The sequence below is a fragment of the Jatropha curcas genome, chromosome 6 (assembly GCF_041381405.1).
Source record: "Jatropha curcas cultivar XTBG-Jc1 chromosome 6, XTBG_Jcur_1.0, whole genome shotgun sequence".
Lineage (NCBI taxonomy): Eukaryota > Viridiplantae > Streptophyta > Magnoliopsida > Malpighiales > Euphorbiaceae > Jatropha > Jatropha curcas.
In genome coordinates this window covers 3,451,899-3,463,985 of record NC_143156.1, presented here as the reverse complement: position 1 = coordinate 3,463,985, position 12,087 = coordinate 3,451,899, and positions in this window count along the sequence as shown.

The window sequence follows — 12,087 nt, the reverse complement described above, 5'->3', positions numbered from 1 at the left end:
TCACTTATAAAGTTTATTATTTTAATTTTACGACACTTTCAATTTTTTTTTATTCATCAAAAACTTTAACTTATAAAATTTACATCAATTAGACTCTTTAACTTAAAAATTATTTTATATACATCAACTTACAAAATTAAATCAATTAAACGCATATTAAATAGTTGAAAATTATAAATTATTATTTCAAAAGCTATATTAACCACGTATCAAATGAATTTTTTGCATATAAAAATAAAAAACTCTAAGAACTATCATTATTATTTTAAAAATGTATACAATATTATAAAAATAGAAAATTTAAGTGCACAATAAATCGTCCATAAAATTTAGGATGACACAAAATTAAAATTGAAAAGTCGAAGGTAAACTTATGTATTCGGCGAACAGAATGATAATAATAAAAATAATCAAGAAACCATTTGTCTTTTCCTTTTCTGAGAAAGAACCATTTGTGATAATTATTATCTCACTGCAATGTACAGTAGTGCACTATGCAAAACGACATTCCGTCTAACTCTCAGTCGTTTGTCACATTCCTAATATGCTTTGTTTTTCGTTCTTACCCATCATGAGAAGAGAAGAAAAGAAAAGAAATCTTTGTGATAATTATTATTATCTCACCGCAATAGAATAGCCAAAAGTATACCTACGGGTGGCCACGGTTCCAGAACTGCCGGTTTCAGTTTCGAAACCAAATCGAAAATTAACGGTTTGGGTTACGGTTTAGAACTGAACGGTTTCGGTTTCGGTTTCAGTTCCTCAATGATTCCAAAATCGACAGTTCTGGCCAGTTTTTTTGCCGATTTTTGTACGGTTCCGGCCGATTTTGGACGGTTCCAGCCGGTTTTAGATGGAACTAGAACCGTCGGTTCCGACTGGAGCTGGAACCGCCAGTTCATGGTTCCAAAACTGGTGGAATCAAAATCGAACCGGTTTGAACCGATTTCGGTTCCAATTCGGAACCGATGGTTTTAGTTTCGAAAACCGGATTTTGGCCACCCCTAAGTATGCCATATATATCACAACCAACATTAAAAATGTCTTGTGAAAAAAACAAAAAAGAGAAAAGAAAAGAAAGAGGTTCAACCACGTTTAAACTGAAATCATCAATGGGTTAAAAATCTCCGCAAAACTAAAAAAATCAATTTTAAATTCTTATTAACTAAAAATTTAGTTAGAGAAATCATAAACGAGTGATATGATATATCATGAATGAATGTTTACGAATCATATTAAATAAAGTTTTGTAATTAAATTAAATTAAATATATAAAACAAATGAATTAGGAGCTTATAACATATAAAAAGTGAGTAACAGAGAAATGAATGTTAGGACAAAGTGAGAAGCTTTTATTAATTTTATCAAAGTTTAAAGAGACCATACCGACAATATTGTAAAAGAGTAATAAAGAGAAGGGGAAGGAGAGGGAGTAGGTATGGCCGGCAATGCACATGGTGAATTTAAAATTATGAATTTTGAATTTATTATATATAAATATAGAGTGCAGTTTACTGTTAAAGACCTAATATATGAGCAGTTAATGTGGGTGAAAACAGGGACAAGGGAACCAAGTCAAAAGTTTGTCGGTGTTAGGCAAAGAATTGGGACATCTGCTTTAATTTTTTGCATGATCCTCTAATTAATTAAGCTTCCATTGGCTTAATCAATCTCTTTTAGGTGGATGGTTTGTGTTTTTTTTTTCAATGTATGTATTTCAAGAACTAAACTAATAATTAATCGTGTTACACTTAGACTCTGTTTCTATTTATTTCTGGAAAATAACTTATCTTGGATTTTTGAAAAATATCTTTTAAATAAATTATTTTATGTTGTTTGGTTACAACATTGAAAATTAGTTAAAAAAATTTAAATTTTTAACTGTTATGATTGTAAAAATATTTATAATAATAGAAATTTATTATTTTAAAATTTTTATTATTAAATAAGAGAAAAAATTTAAAAAAATAATAAATTATGAAAGTCGCCGGTAATCAGTGGTGATAGATTCTAGTGGACAGTGACTACCGGTGATTAATAAATTTATAAAATTATAATAAGTTTGTCAATATCCAGAAAATGTTTTCTTCTCTTGAAAATGGAAAGTCATTTTCCTTAAAAAAGATTTAGTTTTCCTTTCATCAAAAAAATATTTTATGTTGATTTATTATCTTGAATACTCCAAACTACGAAAAGTTGTGAAAAATATTTTTCTATAAATTATTTTATGAAAATAAATAGAGCTTTAATAATATCGTAATAATGTATTTGAAATCTTTCCCCTTTAATATTAGAAAATAATGATTTCACACATAATATGGTTCCATGTCTCTTTAAAAGACCTAAATATCATTATCATTTTGGTTTGGTTTCTTTATTAATTCTTATATGGACGAGGTTTCATCTTAGATCAATTAGATATTGAACAAAATTTATCATTGTTTTTGGGGTTGATAGATAATTTTAAAGGTTTATTAAGTGAAATTTAATAATTTCAAATCTAATCCAAATTATTTTTATTTTGAATTTATTAATTTCAAGATCTAAAAATTGAAGCACATATGTACATACACCTATACACATGTGTGTGTATATATATATATATATATATAATGTCCTTCCAAAAGTTGGGCATTAATGAAAAGGAGAGAATAGCCAAGTTGAAGTTTCTCAATTGATTTGATATTTTTAATTTTAAAATTTTTTAAAATTTATTAGAATATCCAATGATCCGAAATAAAATTATGGACTATAAAATTGGAAAACTCTTTTCTATAAACGCATTCCAACTCTTTTCTATAAGCGCATCAAATTAGTAAAAACTTTTTCAATATATATAATTATTGACTTTTAATTTAAGTGCAAAAATATCATTTTTGTTTCTACTCTCTCTATATCTAGTGATGGTAAGTAGAATATCTATATCATTTTTACGGTGTAATTCAACTTTCACTTTAGTGACATAATAAAAATCACAACTAACAACCTACAGATTGTAACTCAATTAGCAACGCAGGCTGAGTATGTGGAAAGAGCTCTTGAATTCGATTTCCATTAAATATATATGCAGGAAGGGATAATGAGCCTTAAACTGTTAGACAGTCCTTAGTAATGGGGTCCGGATACCGGTTATTTATAAAAAAAAAAAAAATACAATTAACAAATATGCATTTTTTTTTTCAAATTAATTACACTTGAAACCTATAATTTTAAGCAAAACCTGATTTTAAAAGAGCATATACTATTCTTTTTTCTGTTTATATAAACCTCTAGTTCCCAAGGATAAGTTTGAATCCAAGACCTTTTAATTGGAATTCAAAATTTTTGAGGGTTGAGACATATTTTTAAGGACTATGTAAGGATTATTTTTTTATTCAACCAAGCACCACAATGATCTTTTATTTTCTTCCAACACGTGGCAACGATGGATTGGTCCGTCGGCAAAAATTTGTCAAAGTTGAAGTGCAGGACAACCTAAACATAGGTGATCTTTGTTATGCTCAAATTCAAGAGTACAAGGAAAGAGGGATTGAGGTCAAAGCGGGAGACAAAGTGGAGACAAGGCATTTGAATCCAAAGTGGATCCCATAATAAGCTTAAATTAAAAAAATAAAAAGGTTACTCCATTATTGATCCTATAAATTTATATATGGATCAACTGTCAAAAAATTAAATATATAATTCTCAAAATACATAAATTATATATATATATATATATATTCTATGAGTCGAATGTAATTAAATACATTTCAGAATAATATTTATATTATAATTACATTTCATTATATCTCTTTTTTTTAAGTATTAATAGGAAATATATCTCATTACCATTCATGAAAAGTAGGTTTAAATTTAAAATATGTACAATTTGTGTCAATATCATCCATAATTGCATATTTATATAATATATTTGCCATATAAAGAAATAAAAATAGCAGAACAGGAAATATTTTGTCATCATCCAATTTTAAGGCTCCTAATAAGTGGCATAGAAGAAAGTATGTAAGCATGATAGAGACTGTTTATTAAATGGATACATACCCTTAAAAATTGGAAATGACATAATCCACTACATATAAATATTTATGGAAAAACATGTCTAATTTCCCTGTAATTGAGGATCAATAAATAAATTTTTTAAAAAAATATAAATTTTAATTAAAATGTACTTTGAAGTGAAATTTGATTCCTCTATGGTGGCATATGGTTTTTGCCAATCACAGTGAATTTGTGTGATGAAGCACTAATTGCATTCCACAACCCACCTCTCAATTACAAGATGAAGTGATTGGTTATGTGTTTAATAATTTAAAATAGCAACATAATTCTTCCTCTTTAATCAATTTCTTGAATGAAAAAGGAAAGAACAAGTAACAAAAATGGGAAATTGGTAATGCAAAAATCTTAAAATTTTTTTTAATCCATTGAAGGAAACTTCCATAGCATTAGCTTCCATGTTTATCTCTAAGCATTGGTGTGGATACAAAAATAAATAAACTAACAAAAGGCCAGAAATTGGCCACAACCCAAATAATTTTTAGCAAGACATGTGTTATGCTTTTCCCCTCCCTTTTGCTTAGTGGATAATCCTGTACATATACATATACCTAAGTCAAACGCAGCTTTTGAACTTGGACATAAAATTTAACCCACTTTATTTATTTTTTTTTTTTTAAAAAAAAAAAGCCAAAATTTAGGGCCAATTGATGGGTCTGGTTCAAGGCACCCTATATATATATAAACCACATTTAAAAAATAAAAAATATAGAATATAAAGAAAATACTTTACTGTGGATTGAGTGGTCAAAAAGACAAAATGGAAAGGTATAATTCCACTCACCTTCATCACCTATACCTATCTTTAAACTTTAATTCCCATTAATTTCATTTTCTTCTTTTTGGATTTTATTCATATATATTATATATTAGTGTTTGCATTTCCACAATTGCTTGCACAAATTTTTAAAACTAAACTAAGATTATCCACTTGGCAATCTCTAATCTATAATTATATTTTTAATTAATTATTTTTTTTAATTATTTGGATAAGGTGTTCATGTGTAATTTTTTTATTAGTTAGCCGACATTCAAAAGATTTGTGTTATAAAGTATATGTGATTCTTGATTTTAATTTTTTTCCTTTTTTTGTGGAAAAATGTCAATGAAAGCTATTTGTTTGGTTAGAAAAGTCTATACGCATGCACATACATCTTTGACTTCAAAACTAATTTCATAAAATCAAACATTTGCAGTATTGTAACCAATTTTTTAAGGTTGATTACTGTGAAACTCCAATTCGTTTTCCACATTTCCATCGATAAATAGTTTGGTAATAAGGAGTTCAGCCGCTGGTGTTTAGCCAAGAGCACGTGCCTCTGCAGATCGGCAAATTAAGAAATAGTTTTTTTTTTTTAATTAAAAAACTTCCAAAATACCAAAGATATGCCATTATTTTGATATTCCTTAGCCTATTCTTATAATCAAACAAAGGAACCAAAATAGAAATGATGCGAATATAATAAATTCACGTGGTATTATTAAATTTTGTTTCCCGATATTTTCATTCCACCATGAATGTAATTTTCTTTTATTACCCAAAAAAGCAGTGAGCAAATTTTGACTTATGGTGTGTGATAAATAAAAAATGGACCGTCAAAGCTTTTGACTTTATAATATGCTTTAGCAATTAGCACTGGAGATAGGTGGAAATCTAATCGAAAACAAGGTTGAAGATGCTTCCTTCGTAATGGGTAATCATACTTCTTCCCATTATAGCGACCTCCTCCTCCTCTTCTTCTTCTTATATATATAAAAAGTGGAAAATATATATATATATATATATATATATATATACCGATAGTTAAAAGATTCCAGCAGTTGGTGGTAGTGGTGATGCTAGTGATTAATATTAATGACAAAGTGTAACTTTAAGTATTTAAAAAATAAAAATAAAAACAATATTCATTATTTGATAATATAAGATATATAGAATAAGATGCAATTTTTCAAAAGAAATATAACAATAATTGCAATAAGTTAAAAAATTAGCTAGTAATAGGAGAATAACTAATTTCATTCAGTAATCATTTATTGAGATTATATATTGTTTAAAGTATTGAAAATAAAAGTTTATGAATTAACTATTTGAAAGTTTTAAAGTTTGGACAAGTTTAATTATTTTGAGATAATTGTATATAGATAAGGTTCAATAATTTAAATAATTAAATATGGATAATTTATTATTTAAAATATTTAACTTGTCCAATCACAATAAAAAAATAAGGAAAATTTTTTAAAATTTCTAAAAAAAAAGAGAAATAGAATACTGAATAAAGAGAAAGCGTTAAATTTTCTATTTGTTTCGGTTTTCATATAGATATATTTAGATTGAACATTAGGGGAAAAAAGAAAGTCACATTTATGGAGTCATCCGTCAGTAACTATTTGTCTCCCTTTCTTTCCTTGCATTTCAACTAATGATCCACCTAAGCAAAATGTTGTTTTTATAGTATTTAGCTGTTTGAATAAATAGTTAGTAGTTTTTCATGAAATACTAAAAATAAAATGTTACAAGAATTAATTTTTTTTTTTTAAAACGCTATATTAACGTCTAAAAGCTAACTCAAGTGCTATGTTACCGAACAGTATGAAGTTAATATTTAACATTTTAATTGGTCTAAACCTAAAAGCTACTTCAGAAGTAGTTGTCGAACACAGCTTAAAAAGATAAATTTCAAGATTTTTTTCCTTTTTTAGCATTAAAAAAAGAGAGATTTGAATCTGAGTCTATATTAAAATTATATATGTACTTTCTGTTCATAAGTATTTCAAGAAATTAAACTTTGGTATTTCTCTTAAGAATACAATAAATTTGATAATTTTGTCTTGAAAATAAAATGGAAATGAAAACATAAGTTGATATCCACATCTTATCAAAAATCTTATCCTACACATAAAGAATATACAACATATGCATTTTTTGAAAATGAAAGAAAAGAATAGAACCATATATGTATATTTCAAGGTCTATTTTCATTCTCAAAACATTCCAACATTACGTTCAAATGGTTTGACGCACGAAAACCACTGGTGGAAAATATGTAGTTAAAGAGCCAATAAGGGCAAGCATTCTCGCAGAGATAGTACGTAGTATGATTCAGCCAGGGATAAGGCAATCATGCAATATCTCAAACCCTTGACCAGGATCTTTGGATGCTCTATTGGCCGCACAAAAGTAGGGTTTCTGTTCTAATTCTTGAAAGGGCTTATTAGTATTTGTAAAAATATTTATACTATCTCAATTATGAAGAGTTGGAGATTATCTACATCTCGTACTCTTTCTCTGCATGTTTTCGATAATTTTTTAGATATCGTTTTTTATTAAATTTGATAAATTTAAAAAATTTTAAATTTTCAAGTTATACCACCATAAATTACATTGTAAGGGCGTCTATATATGATAACGACAAATACTAACAATATATACGGTTTGTATATATCTTCCTCATGATCGGAGATAGTTTAAAATAAGTACAATTGTTACAATATTTCCAATAAATTGATATTAATTAACAATAAATACCCAAAATGAGAGAATTAAACTTTGAAATCTTTAAATCCCTATATCTCAACTTTAAGAATTAAATTAAAGCATAGATTCCAAGATTTAAAATAATTGGTATTGAAAAGTTGATGTCGTTGATGGGGACAGTGCTTAGGTCTTCACATTATCCGATTGTTCCCTAGTAGGACAAGCCTACCATTTGCATGCCCAGTTAAAGCCATTTAATACAGGTGTCGCATCATCATCAACTCAAAAACTTATACTACCTTCAATTACTTTGTCACAAATTAAATTGGGGATGAGTCTCTGCTTGCTCTCATTTTTTTTTTTTCTTAATCAATATTTAAATAACCCTAGTTGCTAAACTTTTAAAGTAAGTAGTGCCTACTAATAAAGTGTTAATTGGTATGATAAACGATCTCAATATCCGTTATGGTGAGAGTATAAGTTCACTTTCTAAGGAGCGCACTTTACTTTGAGAGCCGAATAATATGTCTATTTAGCACTTTACTGCATACTTATGATGTTTTTGCAATTAGCTAGTATATATCTAGATTTTACAGTAAGCCAAATTTACATTCTTAATTTTATTTAACTCCGGATTCTTCTTATTGAATATTTGATAATAATGACAGTAAATTGATTTTTTAAAACTCAATTATAATAAATAAACAATGGATAATTTTTAAAAATTACAGATTATATATATAAACATTTTTTAAATATATATAAATATATAAATTAGATGCGATTTGGTTAGTTTCTTGCCATTATGAGATGCCAGAGATTTCACGTCCAAATTCTTTTCACCATAAAATTTTTTATTAATTTAGTGAACTGTTGAATAAAAAAATTATTAAAATTATTAAAATATATATAATTTGAACCTTAGGACAAAGGTGACGATGCTGCACATATAATTTAAAGTGTAAGACATTGAAATCTTTCTATTATTATTGTGTTTACCGATATTAGTTATTATAATAATTGTTACACGGTTACTATTCAAAATATTAAGAGAATAACGTTCTATGAAATACACTCTTTATCTTTAAACACTACTTATATCATACACTATAATTGATAAAAATAGCACTTTAAACGCTAAATGCTATTAAAAAATGTACATATATATATATATATGTGCATGCACGTGTATGTATGTTACTTTATTAAAGCCTAAGACAAAAGTGAAAACCCTAATTTTTTTTTTTAAGGAAAGGAAAAGGTATAAATATAAAAGCTAGATCACTAAATTGATAACTATATATGATTCTAGTGCCTCAAGTGTCACTATTGAGTACAAAAAAAGAACTATATAGGTAGAGATATATATACTACAGCAGTTTTGTTTTTTTCAAACTCATTGGGGGAAAAACTATAGGCTATGTCAATAGTGACATGCCACTAAAATGGTTATTCTTAAATGCTGTCTAGATAAAATGGCCTATCCATTTTCTTTTTCAGTCTCTTTCTCAGCAAGTCTTTGGATATTAGCATTTCTTGCAAGGAAGTAACAAAATAAGTTGGTTGTTCAATGCATCTCCTCCAAGAAAGAAAAAAAAAAAAAAGGAGCTTTTAGCCTAAAAGTAATGATCTCAAAGAATCTGACCTTACAGAGAGGGTAAAGGATGATAAAATTTGTACTAACAAGACAATCAATGAAGTTGGACTAAGGCCTTTCAATTTCAAGCCATAAGAACATGTCTGTTATGGTGTACAATGGCGTTTAGCTCCCACAAATCATCATTGTGTCAAGAAACTATGAATGGAATCATTTTATCCTCGGAAATGATATTATCTGTCGGCTGTATATATAGAATCATCATATTTGACATATCATTATAATATATAAGAAGAAAAAGATTTACTTACGTTAGCAATAAAAATCGCCAAGTGGGTTTTTTTTACGTAAAATAACGTATCTTTTACTGTAATACTATAGACAATTTGAAAAGGATGTAACACAATTTGATAATGCGATTCCTTCAAATGCGCAAACTATGTGTTCACCTTAGATATTCTTTTTCTTTAAGGATTGATAAGGACATGAAAATTTGAACCCCATTTAGAGAGGAACAAATTGTTAAATCTTTGAAGATGGAAAATCTTGCTTGTATTTATAGAAATGATGTCATATCAGAAGGGACTTATTCAGAGTATATATAGTGATGGGGTTTATTATTGGTGCATAAAGAACAATGTGTCAAGGAATTGGACTTGACAACTTTCATAAAATTCATTACAGGTACTTTCATGCTTTTCTGCTAACATTGAATATAGATACTTTTAATTAATTTATATTTTTTTTATATATGAAATAACATAATATTAATTAAATATGGTTTGAGTTTTGTAAGTACTTTATATCATCAAACATATAGTATAAATTGATAATTATGTATATTGTTTTTTTTTTTTATTATATTTCTACAATTCCAAAGAATCATAGGAACTCCAAAGAAAAAAAAACAAAGGCCTAGCATCTTCTTCCACTTCTTTGTTGATGAATAGGTGAAATTTGTGAGACCTATACATATATCAAAGGTCATGTCTTCTCGCAAAAGTCCTATGCCTATGCACTAGTTATTGTTGTCATTTAGCCATGCACAGACCATAAAAGCAGCTCAACCGCTAAATTTAACAGGTCCGAAAATTTCTCCCAAAAAGAAGAATCTAAGAATCAAGATATAGAGAATGATTCAATGCATAACTCCATTTTGATTAATCACAAGCCATTCAAATGATTGACAATGACATTAGGGCTTTCCTTCTTTTTTTTTTTTTTTTTTCAACTTCATAAAACAGAGTGTGTATATATGTATATATGATCACTCAAACAATTAGCACTAACCATCATCAAAAGAAAAGTCAGCTCATACTTCTTCATTAGCTACTAGCCATTGAAAGTTGAAACCAGCATTACATAAATAGAAGTGAATCTGACTTGCATACACAGAAATTTCAATTAAGTCAAATTAAGAAATTAAGCTAGAGAGATTAGGAGTTCAGGTCCATCTCCACTGCGAAGAAAGCGGCACTAGAAACGACTTTTTAACCGACTTTTGAGGCTTTTTCTTGTCTATCTCATCCACTAACAAACATCATTTGTGGCATTGATACCTCCAGGTCATCACATCAAACGTATACTCAATCCACAGCACACAGCTTAAAAGGTTGAAACATAAGATGAGGATTCAAATAGAAAGTACAAGTGAATAATTATGGTGGAGATGGTAGGTTACTACTATTTCAGCACAGCACTTCATAGAATAATAGTCCATGATGTGAGATTAAAAGAGTTACAAGACCAAAAGGAACGGTTCAATAGTAAAGCAGCTTAATTTCTCCACCATCCCCACTTCTCGTTCTTTTTCACCTGCCTCCATTACAAAGGTGCAAGCATAATTTGACACAACTAAGCTCAAATATGAAGGCGACTCGACAGAGTTGCAAGGACACTAAAATATGAAATAATGAACTACATATTCCAATTCAAAAGTGCTAGAGAGAATTAGTAGTAACTAAATATTTTATTTATCAACATTATATTCATCAAAAGAACTGCAGTGCTGAGAGAATTATCGACTTGGAATTCCAAAATAAGACATTTTCAGCAGTTCATTTCAGCTGTAAATACTAAAAAACACCAAATCTCTCTTCAGCAGCGATATGATGCTAAGCTGATAGCACATCAACTGGGAAAGGGAATCACTAAAAAAATATGCAGATTCTAACAACATATGAGAAACCGGGACCATCTGGTTATTTTGATTTTCTATCAAGATAGAGTTCTTTTGTTGAAAGTTTCCACTGTCAAGTTGGCTGTGAAAGCTGGGATAGAATTCATCTTATGAATAAATATATCAACCTGTAAAAGTCAGGCTATGGATTAGTACAATTCACCAGCAACACAGGCAAGCAATTTTTCAAGTAACTTGAGAAACAAACACACAAAAAGCATAATTCAGGAGAAATTAAGTTAAGCAATCAGCCAAGTAAAAGAGTGACCGATAGCAAGTTAATTCTCTCACTGAAAGTTAATTAAAAAAATAATGCAGATGTTTGGCATTCTTGTAGCTCTTTATCTGGGTTTTTCTACCGTCTCTCTCTATGTCATTAGAAATTGTCCATTTATACCACATTACAAAACTTGGATTAAAGATCAAGGACAAACTTGTCCTTTTGTGGCCTTGATTTTCTATTGTACCTATATGACATTATTAGAGGTAACAATCAGATTTTGACCAAGAAGAGGCTTAAACCACAAAAATACTCCGAACTATAAGAATTGTTGCAAAATCACCCCAAAATGGCCTTTATACCCCGGGCACCCTCATTTGGAAACTTGGATATATTAGCACCCTAATTTTAAAATCAGACCATGAAAAGGACTAAAATGATATTTAATATGGGACCAACAGCTTGACCTTGTGTTAGTTTAACCCGAGAGAGCCAAAACTCATTGTTTTGCTTCACCCATAATTCTTTCAAAGCTAAAATCATAACCATAGTTAAGGGCA